This window comes from Anomaloglossus baeobatrachus, chromosome 1, assembly GCF_048569485.1.
Source record: "Anomaloglossus baeobatrachus isolate aAnoBae1 chromosome 1, aAnoBae1.hap1, whole genome shotgun sequence".
In the NCBI taxonomy this organism is placed as follows: domain Eukaryota; kingdom Metazoa; phylum Chordata; class Amphibia; order Anura; family Aromobatidae; genus Anomaloglossus; species Anomaloglossus baeobatrachus.
Genome location: NC_134353.1, coordinates 633,415,305 through 633,431,052, shown reverse-complemented (window position 1 = coordinate 633,431,052; position 15,748 = coordinate 633,415,305).

Below are 15,748 nucleotides of genomic sequence, written 5' to 3'. Positions count from 1 at the left end.
GTAATTACATAAGGACCCTATACGGATCGCAAAGGGTGGTCTTATTTTGTGTGTGATGCAATAGAACGGACTGTGTTACCTAATATATATCAATAGTACAAGGCCAATGTATCATCACTAATGTAAAGGTGTTTCTATTGTGCATAAGGAGAAATCTTTTGTACTGTATATAGATATATGGACACTAATGTTCCCTAATGTGGTTTGGTTTATCATGCCATGGGCGTTTTTAAGTGTTTTTAATCAAATCTTCTACACTCCTGGTTGGGAGACATGTGTGTTTTTTGTACAATTAAAATAAAAATAACATTTTTATGTAACATAAAGTTGTGGTGATCCCGTGCATGGTATACCTTTTCTTCTTTTCTCTTAATTGACCTGTAAGTATAATGGCAATGTTTATTAACTGTATGTGTACATGTATAATGTGTTTGTATGTGTTTTTATGTGTTTGCCTGCCTTTGTTTTCAATGGGGTTCGAAGGTGTTCGTCGAACGCTCGAGGAACCCGCTCGCCGTTCGACGAACCGAACCGAACTCGAACACTAGGGGGGTGGCTCATCTCTAGTCATTACTGAGCGCTCATATGATATTTTTCCATTTTTCTAACTAGGGTTAGGTATAGGGTTAGGCCAAGGGCATTTCTAGGGTCTTAAAAGATTGGGGGCCCAAGCCATTAAGTATATGTCTACCTGTTTGCCCCCCTATCAGCCACTTAAAGGAAAATCCACACATATTGTAGGAAAGCAACTTGGATGGGAGGCATGTGTCACCGAGGTGGCTAACCATGGTGAGGCAAGCTCTGGAGTCGAAAGTTCCAACAATAATAGATCTCCGCAAGGTTGTTTTTTTAATGGAACCAGATTTCTGGGTCTGCGTTTTAGGAGAAACCATAAAAGCTGGTTGCTCCATTACCTCCACTCTAGGTTTTGGTGGGGCTAGTTAAGGCAGCTGAGCTGCCTCAGTGTTGTCTGAATGTTGGAGGTGCAAAGACCGTCAATGGTAGACAAGCTGTGTCTCAGGAGTACTTGTGATCTGTCACTGTGAGTGGAAACTATCTGCCTGAGCCACTTGCTTGTGTTGACCCTGAGAAAGGACTGTTTTTTTTGTTTTGAATATTGTGGCTGAAGAAAAGCTATTATTTTTGTTTTTTGAGACCACACCCTACCAAAGTGTAATAGAACATGAGGCCCAGATGCAAGAGAGAATTGCTAACGTGATGCCTATTGTGAGACAGCACCTCCTCAAAGCACAAGAACCACAGTCTAGGGCAGTGATGGCGAACCTATGGCACGCGTGCCAGACTGGGCACGCAGAGCCCTTTTTGCTGCCATGCGCACTGTCGCCACATTCAGCCACTTTGCACTGTCGGTGTGATTGCACCAACAGTGCAAAGTGGTGTTGGGGCAGAGGAGACATTTCTCCTCCTTCTGACACGCCTTCTCTCCTGAGCCGCAGGCCTGTTGCCTAGGAGACGGAGGAGCGTCAGTAGGCGGCGCCGGCGTCTTGTGGCCGGACGGGAACTGAAGTGACTGAGGACGCACCGGTGGAGCGGGTGCGGCAAGGTGAGTTTTTTTTATTTTTTTTATTTTTAAGCTGTGTGCGGCTGTGCCAATGTGTGGGGGGCAAACATGGGAGCACGGGGAAACATGGGAGCACGGGGGAAACATGGGAGCACGGGGGAAACATGGGAGCACGGGGGAAATATGGGAACACGGGGGAAACATGGGAGCCCAGGGCAAACATGGGTGCACGGGGCAAACATGGAGCGCATGGGGCAAACATGGGAGCACGGGGCAAACATGGAGCGCATGGGACAAACATGGGAGCACGTAGGAAACATGGAGCGCACAGGGCAAACATGGGAGCACGGGGCAAACATGGGTGCACGTGGAAAACATGGAGCGCATGGGACAAACATGGGAGCACGGGGGAAACATGGGAGCACGGGGGAAACATGGGAGCACGGGGGAAACATGGAGCGCATGGGGGAAACATGGAGCGCACGGGGGAAACACGGAGCGCACGGGGGAAACACGGAGCGCACGGGGGAAACACGGAGCGCACGGGGGAAACACGGAGCGCACGGGGGAAACATGGAGTGCACGGGGGAAACATGGGAGCACGGGGCAAACATGGAGCACACGGGGGAAACATGGAGCACACGGGGGAAACATGGAGCGCACGGGGAAACATGGAGCGCACGGGGGAAACATGGAGCGCACGGGGGAAACATGGAGCGCACGGGGCAAACATACAGAGCATGGTGCAAACATACAGAGCACGGGGCAAACATACAGAGCGCGGGGCAAACATACAGAGCGCGGGGCAAACATACAGAGCGCGGGCAAGCAAACAAAGTGCGGGGCAAGCAAACAGAGCGCGGGGGAAGCAAACAGAGCATGGGGCATACATGGCTGCAAGGATGGGGGAAACATGCAAATATGGAGAGAAACATGCAAAGATGGAGAGAAATGTGCAAAGATGGGGGAAACATGGCTGCAAGGATGGGGGAAACATGACTGCAAGGATGGGGGGAAACATGGCTGCAAGGATGGGGGAAACATGCCAGGATGGGGTACATTTAAGCAGGATGGGGGATACATTTACCAGGATGGGGGGAAACATGAAAGGATGGGGGGAAATATGCCAGGATGGGGGTACATGAACATGCCAGGATGAGGACAAATGCCAGAATGGGGAACATTTAGCAGGAAGGGTGACATTTATCAGGATGGGGTACATTTACCAGGAAAGGGGACATTTACAAGGATAAGGGAACATGCCTAGATGAGGTACATTGACCAGGATGGGGTCATTTAACAGCATGGGGGAACATGCCAGGATGGGATACATTTACAATGATGGGGTACATTTACCAGGATGGGGTACATTTACCAGGATGGAGAACATTTACCAGGAATGGGGTACATTTACCAGGAATGGGGCCATGATGGGGACAAATATACAAGAATGTAGGAAATATATATCCGGATGGGGGACATGTTTACCAGGAAGTGGCCAGGAAGGGGGACAGAACTACACAATGAAGGGGGAGGGGAGCAACTCGTACGTCTTTATGGGATTTCAGGATATTCAGACTTTGAAACGTAGATGTGGATGTGGATTACAGGGTGAAATCTGACTGTATTCCATGCTAAAATCTCTGTCTAATATGCTGCAATTTTTTTCCAGAGGGATCAATCCAACTGCTGTGTCTGGAAAGGGGTCAGCTTCAATGTGTGGTAAGCATGAGCGTGATGCCCCCTGCTGAAGAGAAGACTGCAAAGGTAAGGCTACAATCAATTATTTACATAATAGGATTGGTTGGCACTTCGGGAAACAAAATGGGTTTAGGGCTACAGTTTGGGCACTCGGCCTGTAAAAGGTTCGCCATGACTGGTCTAGGGTGTATAATAAGTCAGCTACAGCAAGACAGTTCAACCCTGGGTATTGAGTATTTGTCCTGGTGCCGATGGTGGAGCGCAAGTTCTTGGCCAATTGGCAGGGACCCTTTGAATTGGTGGAAAGTGTTGGTGAGGTCAACTATAGGGTTCACCAACTAGGGAAAAAAAAAGCACTACCAGGTTTATCATGTCAACTTAATGAAACCCTGGCAGGCTAGGGAACCTCTAAAAAGCCCCTTGCTTGATGGCTGAGTCCAAAGCAGGGGGGGTAACGTTCGCAATCGTAGTGATCACGACAACTCCTGACGATACAAGGGGCCAGCCAGCCCCAGCAACGGTTTCAGCTGGATGTGCGTCCAAGGGCGTGCATCCAGCTGAAATACATTGCAGCACAGAGACCTATTGGGTCCCTGCACTGTGATGTGCCAATTAAGGCTATGAATATTCACTGCTCCCCACACCCAGAATCCAGGTCATGGGGAGCAGAGAATATGCCAGCATCCGGCAGCTGACTGCACTATAAATTGACAGTGACGTCATGCGCTGCACTGCTTACATGCTGGTCAGTTGCAGCATGCCATCATCAGAAGAGGACACCGGGGGAGAGGGGGGAAGGTGAGTATATTCGTTATTTTTTTTTTACTGTGTGCAGCACCTGAGGGTATCATATGTACCAGGATGCAGCCAGGATGGAGACATAAACCAGGCTGGGGCCATTATGGGGATATATATACCAGAATGGGGCCATTTTGGGCCATATATATGATGATGGGGCCATTATGGGGACATGTATAACAAGATGGAGCCATTATGGGGACATGTATGCCAGGATGGGGCCATTTTGAGGAAATATATACAAGGATAGGGCTATTATGGGAACATCTATACCAGGATGGGGACATATATATATATATATATATATATACATACACCAGGATAGCGCAATTATGGGGACATTTATACCAGAATTCGGCCATGATGGAGACATATATACCAGGATGGGGACATGTATATCAGGATGGGGTCAGGATGTGGACATTTACCAGGACGAGCCATGAAGGGGACATATATTCCAGGAAATAGCAATGATGAGGTCATATACTAGGATGTGGCCATGATTGGGATATATATACCAGTATGAGGCCATATATGCCAGGATGCGGTCATGATTGGGACATATATACCAGGATAGGGCCATATATTCCAGGATATAGCCATGATGAAGTCATACACCAGGATGGGGGACATATTTACCAGGAAGTGGCCCAGAGATGGGGGACATCAGTATAGGATGGGGGCCAGTACTACACAATGAAGGGGGAGAAGAGGAAATTCGTATGTCTTTAAAGAATTTAGAACGCTACAATGGCCCATACATATGAGCAACATGTTGGGGAAAGTGTAGGCTTAAAACTTTGCATTGGACTCTAGTTATACCATTGGTTGGAAGCCAACATGGAAGATGTCAAGGTGGCAGAAACCTTGTCCCACTCCGAAAAGCAGCAGAGCTGAGAGTTGTTGCACCAAAATAGAAACCTCTTCTCAGGTCTCATTCAGGTCATAAAGTATGAGGTTCTCATGGAGCCTTATGTTTGTGTCAACTTGAAGCCCTAATATCTAAGAGTGGCTGGTCTAGTCCCATAGTGCTGGTACCAAAACCAGATGGGGAGTGGCAGTTCTGTAACAACTATAGGTAGCTCAATGAGGTGTCTAAATTTGACACGTACCTGATGCCCAGGGTAGATAAGTGTGGCACCCCTGAGGCTTCAGTCGCTACAGAGGTACTACACCTCAGCCAGAGGTGTGGTATCCCATCCCTGGTACGGAGGAGGTCATCCACCAGTATGCACACAAAACACACACAACACCTCAATTAGCAGCTCTCCACCGGGTCAGGGTTAGGGCTTGGTTCCATTAATGCCATGTACAGTCACCACACTGCTGGTGATGTTTCCTCCCTCCCCCTAATCCGACAGATCAGAGGGGGGTGTCTAGTGAGTTGGGGACACTAGTGTTTGGCAGTTATAAGGAGCACTGGATGAGTGAAGACCTGTAGCGTGGAGCTAGTGCAGCTCGGCCAGGGCACAAGACAGAAGGGGTCCTAGAGACCACGGGAAGTCCACCATACTTCCGTTGCCTCGTTCCACATGCAACCTTGGAGTGGAAGGACTTGGCAGCAGATAGAGGACTCCACTATTAAAACCAGAGGCTGAGGGCCATTTAGTACCAAAGCCAACTCCACACACGAATCCACTGGAAGGTGACCACATATGGCCAAGGGATAGAGCTTCAAGCCACCCCGACAGGGCCCACGGACACCGGCTCAGGGCACTGTGTGTGTTTAGGTGCAGGACAGGCGGGAGAGAAGTCAGCGCAGGAAGACGACCAGGGAAGGAACACTAGAAGGGTGCACCGGTCTTGACCTCCGAACTGGAGCCCATCACAATGAAGCCCCAGCACTCCAAAGGCGGTCACTGACATGTCGTGTTACCTTGGAACATGCTGCAGTGAGTAAAAACCTTGAGACTGCATCCCTGTGTCTCTCCGTTATTTGCCTGAGCCTGCAGCCCTGCCATCGCCTACTACTACCCCCATCTGCCCTGGGGCCCAGCTCTCCCTGTGGAGAGCTGCACCATCTAAGCTGCATCGCCATCTGTTCTAGAGGTCCCCATCCTGCAGCGGTGGCAGCCAACTTGCCGCATACCACAGATGGCGTCACGAATAACTGTCATCATCCCCTTCATATTTAAACGACACTGCAAGGGTCACGGAACCGGAATATTAAAATATTAAACGGCTAGGGCCAGCTCAGTATATCACCACTAGAGATGAGTGATCCTGCCGAGGATCAGATCTGGTTGGGATCACCGATGTGATTGACGCTCATTTTGTATTTCCTCCATGGTTGGTAGGGTATCAAATACTTATTACTCTCTGCAAAATGTAAATAAATTTATATAATTTATACAATGTGATTTTCTGGATTTTGTTTTGGATATTCTATCTCTCACTGTTAAAATTAACCTACCCTTAAAATTATAGACTGTTCATGTCTTTGTCAGTGGGCAAACTTACAAAATCAGCAAGGGATCAAATAATTATTTCCTTCACTGTATATAGTGGAAGGGAGTGGTGGCCAACCGGAAGTACCTGAGGCCAGGAATCAGAAGCGGCTGTAAAGGAAAACTGACATTAACCCTAGAGGCACCAAAATAAAGGAAATACATTTATATGAGGAGTCGCAGATGGCAATGTGAGACTCTGGCCCAGATCCTGTCACAAGTCTCTAAATGCAGAGAGACGGCTGTGACAAGTGACCCATTACTTTTAAAGTTGTGTCATTACTATAATTACCTCCTCTCACCAATACAATCCTACACAATGTGCAAGAAAGATAGTTCCTCTAAAAATAACAGTCCCATATAATGTAATTGTAAGGGGTAGTCGGACCCCTGGTAGTGAAGGAGCAGTTTTTCCCCCTGAAAACGCCACAGTAGTATGGTGGCAAATTGTAAATGTTGATGGTAAAATGTTACCTGTCATAAACTGTTTCCCCACTAGGTGCCAGTGTAGAGCAGTGTTTCCCCTGGTAACAGTGGCAGGGAAGGAAGGGGCAGGGCAGCCTAGGTGGGGAAGGAAGGGTTCTGAATGCAGAGTCCAGTGTGCAGTGAGATGTGAGAGGCGAGCAAGCTCGGTCTGAGTTGACGGGGCAGAGTGTGGGAGTGAGACGAGGCAGTCAGCCTGAGTGAGTACTCTTGGCTAGAAAGCAGAGGAAACCCATGAGAAACGGTGGAAGAGTTGGGACTAGTCCGGAGCCGGTGGTGTGTACTAGAGTGGAGTGCAGCTATCAGGGGGATAACAAGTGGCCCCTGCAGGCGAAGGTTAGTGCCCTGACAAAGAAGTGGAGAGGTGAGAACTTATCCAGAGCCGGTAGTGTGTGCTGGATCTGCCCTACAGTAAATCCGGGTTAGAGCGCAGCTACTAGGGGGTTAACGTATGTCCCCTGCAGGCAAAGGAAAGTGCCCGTAGAGAAAAAGGAAACCGTTTTTGTAGAAAAGGACCTGTAACTTGTAACGTACTAAAGTAAACCTGCTGCAAACAAAAAGATGGAAGCTTTGTTTAATAAATCGGTGTTTGGTTTATCTGCTGCCTGCAATTGTCTCTTTCCTGAAAGTGAAGAAGGAGCTGGAGAGCACAGAAAGAACGCGGTCATGAATGGGCCCCATGCATCCACACTCTGCCCCAACAACACACCTGTTTTGCAAGTAACGGCCGGGCCGGGGTTCAGCCTGCGGCCCACAAGGCGAGGGGACCCGACTACACCCCCTGAGGCGCCCCCTGCCCCCGTTACATAATAATGCCCCCAGTGTACTATCTAGCAAGTAATAAGGTTCCCTTTTTGCCCTCAGACAGCAACAATATGCTTATGTTTTCTCCTTATGCTTCTCGCAATATTATAATGCTACAAGTACCTCCTTCAAGGAATAACTACCACTCTTAAAGTAACAATGCCCTCAAATAAAGTAATAATGCTCCAAGTTTCACCTTAAGGCTATGTGCGCACGTTGCGTAAATACATGCAGTTACGCTGCGCTTTGTAGCGCTGCGTAACTGCATGCGTCCTGCGTCCCCTGCACAGTCTATGGAGATTGTGCAGGGGCCGTGCGCACGTGGCGTTTTAGAGCGCAGCGCTTCGGCTACTGCCGAAGCGCTGCGCAAAAAGAAGTGACATGTCACTTCTTCCGTGCGCTTTGCCGGCAGCTCCTGCTCTGTCTATGGGAGGAGCTGCAGGCAGAGCGCATGGAATCGGCTTCACTACGGACATTTCTGCAGCGATTTAAAGCGCACATGTGCTCTTCAGATCGCTGCAGAAATTTCTGCAGTGAACTGTACGCAACGTGCGCACATAGCCTAAAAATTAATGATGCCCAAGTATCACCTTAAACACTAATAATTCTAGAGTAGCCTAATTGAAACTAATAATACCACTATTTAAAACAAAAAAAGACTCAAAAGGACCACCTTCAAAACTGATAATGTTCATGAGTACGGGCATATGTGGCACCCCTGAGGCTCATGTCGCCACAGGGTACTGCACCCCACTTAAGGTGTAGTGCTGATCATGGATCCAAAGGAGGTCGGTGCCGGTTTCATCATACACAACCACATACACACATGGGTTGCCCCTTCCCCACTGGGGACTGGGCTAGGGTTGGGCATAATTATAATAATCTTTATTTCTATAGCGCCAACATATTCCACAGCCCTTTACAATTCAGGGTATAAAAGGGGTTGCCAACAGTGTGGCATTTACAGGATGCCATCGCAACAGGGGCCCCAATCCACTAGCTTAGGACCTGGGAAGGGGGAGGAGCAGCCACCAGGGAGAGTTAGGGGTCACACACACAGTTTTTAGAAAGTTCTACAGAAGATGTGACAGTGAGCAGACGTCTTTCCCGGTAGCTCCTGTGGGAAATAGGAATTTAACGGTCGCTGTGGAGGATACCATGTCAATTCACCTGGGACAAGCGCTGTTCAGGGTGCAGCACCCTAGGATGGTGCAATTCCACGTTGCATCACCAGATTCTGCCAGACGGAGAGGTCCAATGCTTCTTCGACGACACAAGTTTCCAGAGCCAAGTGGCACCTAGGATTCTGGGGCCTCAATCACGATCAGACTCAAGGGGATCCACGCTACTGGCATAGGGGACAGTACTCTACCTAGTATGAAGGGAGTCTAAGTGCTTCAAGCCACAGGGACCCACAGTGAGGGCACACAGAATACGGCACCGGTTCTGACCTCCCACGGATCCGGGATAGACCTAAGCCCATCACGGCAGAGACCAGTGTGACCGGGCTAGCAGCTGAAGTCATGAGTAAACTACACCCTGAACTCGCAGAGACTGTGTTGGCTCGTCCTTACCAGCGCCGCCGCCCAGCGCTTAGACGCCGACTGACATTACCTTCCCTCTTTATCCACCCAGGGCTCGCTCCGCCTGTGGGGAGCGATACCATCCCGGCTGCCTTAACACCTACCCCGGAGAGGAATCCTGCAGCGGCGGCTACTCCTGTCTGCATACCACAGGTGGCGTCTTGATAAACTCTCCCAAATACGCAGCTCCCCCACCCCTTACTGTACGCCTTAGGGCAACGTAACCGAGCAAGGCCACCCTGTGACATTGCCTGATCCAACCGAAATGGCCTGGTGACGAGTAGGTTAACTACCTGCCCTGTGGGGCGCTGCACATACATAAAAATCATGGGTCCCCATAGTAAAAGTCCTACTTGGGCACTTCCCAACTACACAGAAAAAAATATTCAGTGGAGTCAACTGTGCCATGGTGTATTAGTGAGTTGGAGGAGGATATGGACTGGTGAAATGAATACCAGGAGCTCTAATGGGTCACAGGTTACGTGGCACAAAAAACTTGCCTTGCCTTTGGTGCTGGTGTGACGCCCTGGACTAGCCAGGTAGTCACAGACATAACAACATACACACCCCCCCACCCTAGACAGTTACAACAGTCAACCAAAAACACTTGTTGCCTCCCTCCAGGGACTGATGTCCACACCAGGTGGGTCGGAGCCAGGCGGTTGGCCCCACCCACCGAGGAGTTCATAGGCCTGGAGGCGGGAAAGCAGTCAGAGTAGTTTGGAGGTGAAAGTGAGAGGTCAGAAACTGCAAGTGTCTGGGTCGGAGCCCAGGCACGGACAGCAAGGTTGGCAGATGGTGGTGGCCGTCTGCAGGAGTTAGCGGAACTCTGCAGAGCCGTAGGACCGGGGTCGGGCGGTGGCCCGCCGGTACCAAACCAGGGAGCGGAGTGAAGCTAAGCACACAGGCAGGGCCATCGGACCCCGACCAGGCTTGGAGACACCGACAATAGTCAAATCCGAGTGTGACAGGAACCCCAGGGGTTTCCCAACAACCAAGACCCGACAGAAGGCAACAGTCCACACCGAGAGGATATACAGCCACCGACACAGGCTAGAGATCCAAGGGCCAGCGCCTACGGGCAAAACGGGCTCCTACGGCACCTATACGCCGGGGAGCAGACTACCGGTGGGCAACCACAGGAGTCAGAACATTCTAACAGGTGCAGAGAACGACAGCCACCATCACACCGTCCGGGGAGAGCACAACAACACTGCAGCCGGCTGCGGGACCCGTCCATCCAGCCGTTTGGTTTACCAGAGACTCTGACATTGATTGCCTGAGTGAGTACACCAGTGCCGTCCGGCACCGCGCCGCGCTGCCCCTGCAACCCTGCACCCCAGCCATCCAGCCAACCCCGTTACACCACCGGGCCCTGGGAACATCAACCCCCTACCCACAGAGGGGACAACATCCTAGCTGCTCGCTACCATCTCTCCCGGGATCCCCGTCACCAGCAGCGGTGGTGCCATCATCTCTACGTCCCGTGGGTGGCGTCACGAACTCTCTCCCCAAACAAACCATTTCTTTTCACTCACGGGTGAGGAGCGTTGCTTGAGTCCCCGGGTCCGGCCCACCGCTTGAGCCACCGAGCAGCAGAAGCCCCGGACCCAAGCGTGGTGAGCGCGTCCCCTCCGCCCACGACACTGGCAACTCATGCCACACCACTGCCATATATCAGACATAGAAATAATGTCAACTTTCATAATGGCCCCATGAACAATCCCTTTTTTTTAGACAGTTTGATAAAAAATGTTTTATAACATGGATTTTACTTGTGTAAACACCTTCATGAATTTGTGACAAATATAATTTTATTGCAACACATCTGGAATGAGTTCCGACATCAATCAGCCCCAATAAGTTATATGTAATTCATATGCGACAGATTGAATTTATCTTCTGCAGCCTTTATACTGTATGTATGGATCAGTACAATCGGGGTGTTGCATGCATGCCATCTCTTGCTAAGTGCCATCATTGCGAAGTGCTGGGCAATTACCTCAATGGCAGTGGACTAACTTCCGTCTTCTCTCTCTCTCTTCTCACAGGTATATAACTCTGCTTCCTGTCAAGTGAATTGTCTGTTCCCCACTGCATTGGCTGAATATGTGTTCTGGTATATAACTCTGCTTCCTGTCAAGTGAATTGTCTGTTCCCCACTGCATTGGCTGAATATGTGTTCTGGTATATAACTCTGCTTCCTGTCAAGTGAATTGTCTGTTCCCCACTGCATTGGCTGAATATGTGTTCTGATATATAACTCTGCTTCCTGTCAAGTGAATTGTCTGTTCCCCACTGCATTGGCTGAATATGTGTTCTGGTATATAACTCTGCTTCCTGTCAAGTGAATTGTCTGTTCCCCACTGCATTGGCTGAATATGTGTTCTGGTATATAACTCTGCTTCCTGTCAAGTGAATTGTCTGTTCCCCACTGCACTGGCTGAATATGTGTTCTGGTATATAACTCTGCTTCCTGTGACGTATGCTCTGTCATTTTCATAATCTATGTAATACTCACTGATGTATGACTGTATATTCCTCTTTGTAAATGTTATCTGATGGTGGATGGTGTAAATCTGTGTAGACTGGAAGTCCGGGTGGGTGTCAAATGTCCTGTTCCCTTTGATTCCTTAATCATCCCCTGGTGTGATCAGCATTTGTTGATTTCCCTTAACAAGCTGGCCTCCCACAATCCCACTCACCTACCCCTCTAGTCAGCCCTATATATTTGTGTCTTTCTTAAGGGGCGCATGCATGCGGGGTGTTGCATGCATGCCATCATTGCGAAGTGCTGGGCAGTTACCTCAATGGCAGTTAGTCAGGGCAGGAGTCTGCAGGTAAATTACTCTTTGATGCCATCTGTTTTAACCTTAACTATTATTTCACTCTCTATCATCCTATGTGCTTTTTCTGTACACTTTCACCGCCCTGTCCCCGCTCCATCACCACTCATCCACATCAGCCCCTCTCTCCTCCCTTCTCCTATGTACGGCTCCCAGGCTCTTTTCACCTATCTTAATAATCTGATTCAATCAAGCTCCAGGGACTTCCAAAAAAAGCCATGCCACAAGTCCAAAAACCATCTGATCTTTCTCCTTCTACTCCTACTTCTTTCAGGTGATATCTCTCCTAATCCCGGTCCACCCCAGGCTAACTTTACCCCCTCCCCCACCTCCCATAGAAACCCTGATAATATTATTAACATTCCCTGTACACCCTCACTTCCCTCTTTTTTAATTGTGCTCTATGGAATCCATGGTCTGTATGTAACAAGCTTCCTTACATCCACAACCTCTTTCTCAATAACTCTCTTAACTTACTAGGCCTAACTGAAACCTGGATTCAGGATTCTGATACTACTTCCCCTGCTGCCATCTCTCATGGTGGTTTACACTTTTCCCATTCACCAAGACCTGGAAACAGACATGGTGGTGGAGTCGGCTTACTCCTGTCCCCACAATGCACTTTCCAGGTCATCCCCCCCAGCTCCATCACTCTCATTCCCATCCTTTGAGGTCCACACCATTAGGCTCTTCCATCCCCTTCCCCTCAGAGTATCTGTCATATACCGTCCCCCAGGCCCACCCACCCAGTTTCTTGACCACTTTTCAGCCTGGCTGCCACACTTCATGTCCTCAGAGTTACCAACCCTGATCCTAGGAGACTTTAACATCCCCATGAACAGCCCCTCCTCCCCTTCTGCATCCCAGCTTCTATCTCTCACCACCTCCCTTGGCCTCTCACAGCTCTCATCCTCTGAGACACATGAAGATGGTAACACCCTTGACCTGGTCTTTATCCGCCTCTGCTCAATCTCTGATTTTGACAACTCACCTCTTCCCCTCTCTGACCACAACATCCTCTCCTTCAAGCTCACAAACCCTCGTCCGCCCCAGCACACTCCCACCAATCACACATTCAGAAACCTACAGGCCATCGATTCTCAGACACTTTCAGACTCTTTACACGCATCACTGTCCCCTATATCCTCACTTTCCTGCCCTAATCTGGCTGTAAAGCACTACAATGACACACTCAGGACTACGCTAGACCAAGTAGCGCCCCTCACCCTCAGAAAGACCAAACACAGAGTAAAACAGCCCTGGCTCACATCCCAAACTCTACTTCTTCAGCGATGCTCCAGGAGCGCTGAACGCCTATGGAGGAAAACCCGCACACCAGAAAACTTCATCCACTACAAGTTCATGTTAAGGACCTATAACTATTCCCTTCACCTCGCCAAACAGACCTACTTCACCAACCTTATTTCCTCACTTGCCAACAATCCAAAAAAACTCTTTGACACCTTTCACTCCCTCCTCAGTCCCAAAGTACAGACCCCTGTCACAGCCCTTCATGCTGATGACCTGGCCTCGCATTTCACAGAGAAAATTAAAAACATCCGCCAAGAGATCAGCTCCCAGCCACCAAGCCCTGTGAATCCCATCCCTCCCCATATCCCATCCAGCTCACTTTCCACATTTGACCCAGTCACAGAGGAGGAAGTCTCCAGGCTCCTATCCTCCTCTCGTCCTACAACTTGCCCTACTGATCCCTTCCCCACACCTCTACTCCAGTCCCTCTCTCCGGTTGTCGCCACTCACCTAACTAAAATCTTCACTCTCTCTCTCTCTTCGGGTATCTTCCCCTCCTCCCTCAAACACTCTATCATTACTCCATTATTAAAAATACCTTCTCTCGATCCATCCTGCACAAGCAACTACAGACCAGTCTCTAATCTCCCCTTCATCTCCAAACTCTTGGAGCGCCTGGTCTACTCTCGTCTCACCCGCAACCTCTCCACTCACTCTCTTCTAGATCCTTTACAGTCCGGCTTCCGCCCTTTACACTCAACAGAAACGGCCCTTGTCAAAGTGACCAATGACCTATTGACAGCAAAACGTAACGGTGACCACTCTCTGCTTATTCTTCTTGACCTTTCTGCTGCTTTTGACACTGTTGACCACCATCTCCTTCTCTCTATGCTCCATTCTATCAGCCTAAAGGACACTGTTCTTTCCTGGTTCTCTTCCTATCTTTCTGGCCGTTCGTTCAGTGTATCATTTGCTGGCTCCACATCTTCTCCTCTCCCTCTCACTGTTGGGGTCCCTCAAGGTTCAGTCCTTGGCCCTCTTCTTTTCTCCCTCTACACTGCCCCAATTGGTCAGACCATCAGCAGATTTGGCTTTCAGTACCATCTTTATGCTGATGACACACAGCTATACACCTCATCCCCTGAGCTCACCCCCGCTGTACTACAGAACACAAGTGACTGCCTGACTGCAGTTTGCAACACCATGTCTGCTCTCTATCTGAAACTTAACCTTTCCAAAACTGAACTTCTTCTTTTCCCTCCATCTTCCAACTTTCCTCAACCTGACATCTCCCTCTGTGTGTGGCACAACGATAAGTCCTAGGCCGCAAGCCCGCTGCCTGGGTGTTATACTTGACACTGATCTCTCCTTCACCTCCCATATACAATCTCTTGCCCGCTCCTGCCGCTTGCACCTCAAGAACATCTCTAGAATCCGCCCCTTTCTCACTATGGAAACGACAAAAACCCTCACCGTGGCCCTGATCCACTCTCGCTTGGACTACTGTAACTCTCTATTAATTGGTCTCCCCCTAACTAGACTCTCTCCTCTACAGTCAATCCTTAATGCAGCAGCCAGGGTCACCTATCTGGCTAACCGCTACTCGGATGCCTCCGCTCTGTGCCAGTCATTGCACTGGCTGCCCATATATCATAGGATCCAATTCAAACTGCTTGTTCTCACCCACAAAGCTCTCCACAGTGCAGCACCCCCCTACATCTCCAACCTCCTCTCTGTCTATCAGTCCACCCGTTCTCTACGCTCTGCAAGCGACTTTCGACTAACATCCACACTAATTCAAACCTCCCACTCCCGGATCCAAGACTTCTTCCGAGCTGCACCAACCCTCTGGAACGCTCTACCCCAAAAAGTTAGGACAAATCACAACTTACTCAGCTTCAGACGCACCCTAAAGACGCATCTTTTTAGGGCGGCCTATCACACTCCCTAATCATATTCGATTCACATAGTCCCCCTACAACCTCTCACAACATAGCTCCACATCAAACTCCATGGCACCCAAAGGCATCTCAAGGCTCGGGCCCACTGGTCCAGGAAACCATTATCCAGCCCCATTTCCGTGAGATGGTTGGATTGTCATTGTAAATAAGCACTTGAACCTTGCCTCTCCCCCCATCTCATTGTAGATGGGTCTCTCACGAGCAGGGTTGTATTTTTTTTTCCCTCTAAATATTGTATTTCTATAACTGTTACTTGTTTGTATATGATCCTCCTGAATTGTAAAGCGCTACGGAATATGTTGGCGCTATAGAAATAAAGATTATTATTATTATTATTATTACAATATTGGAA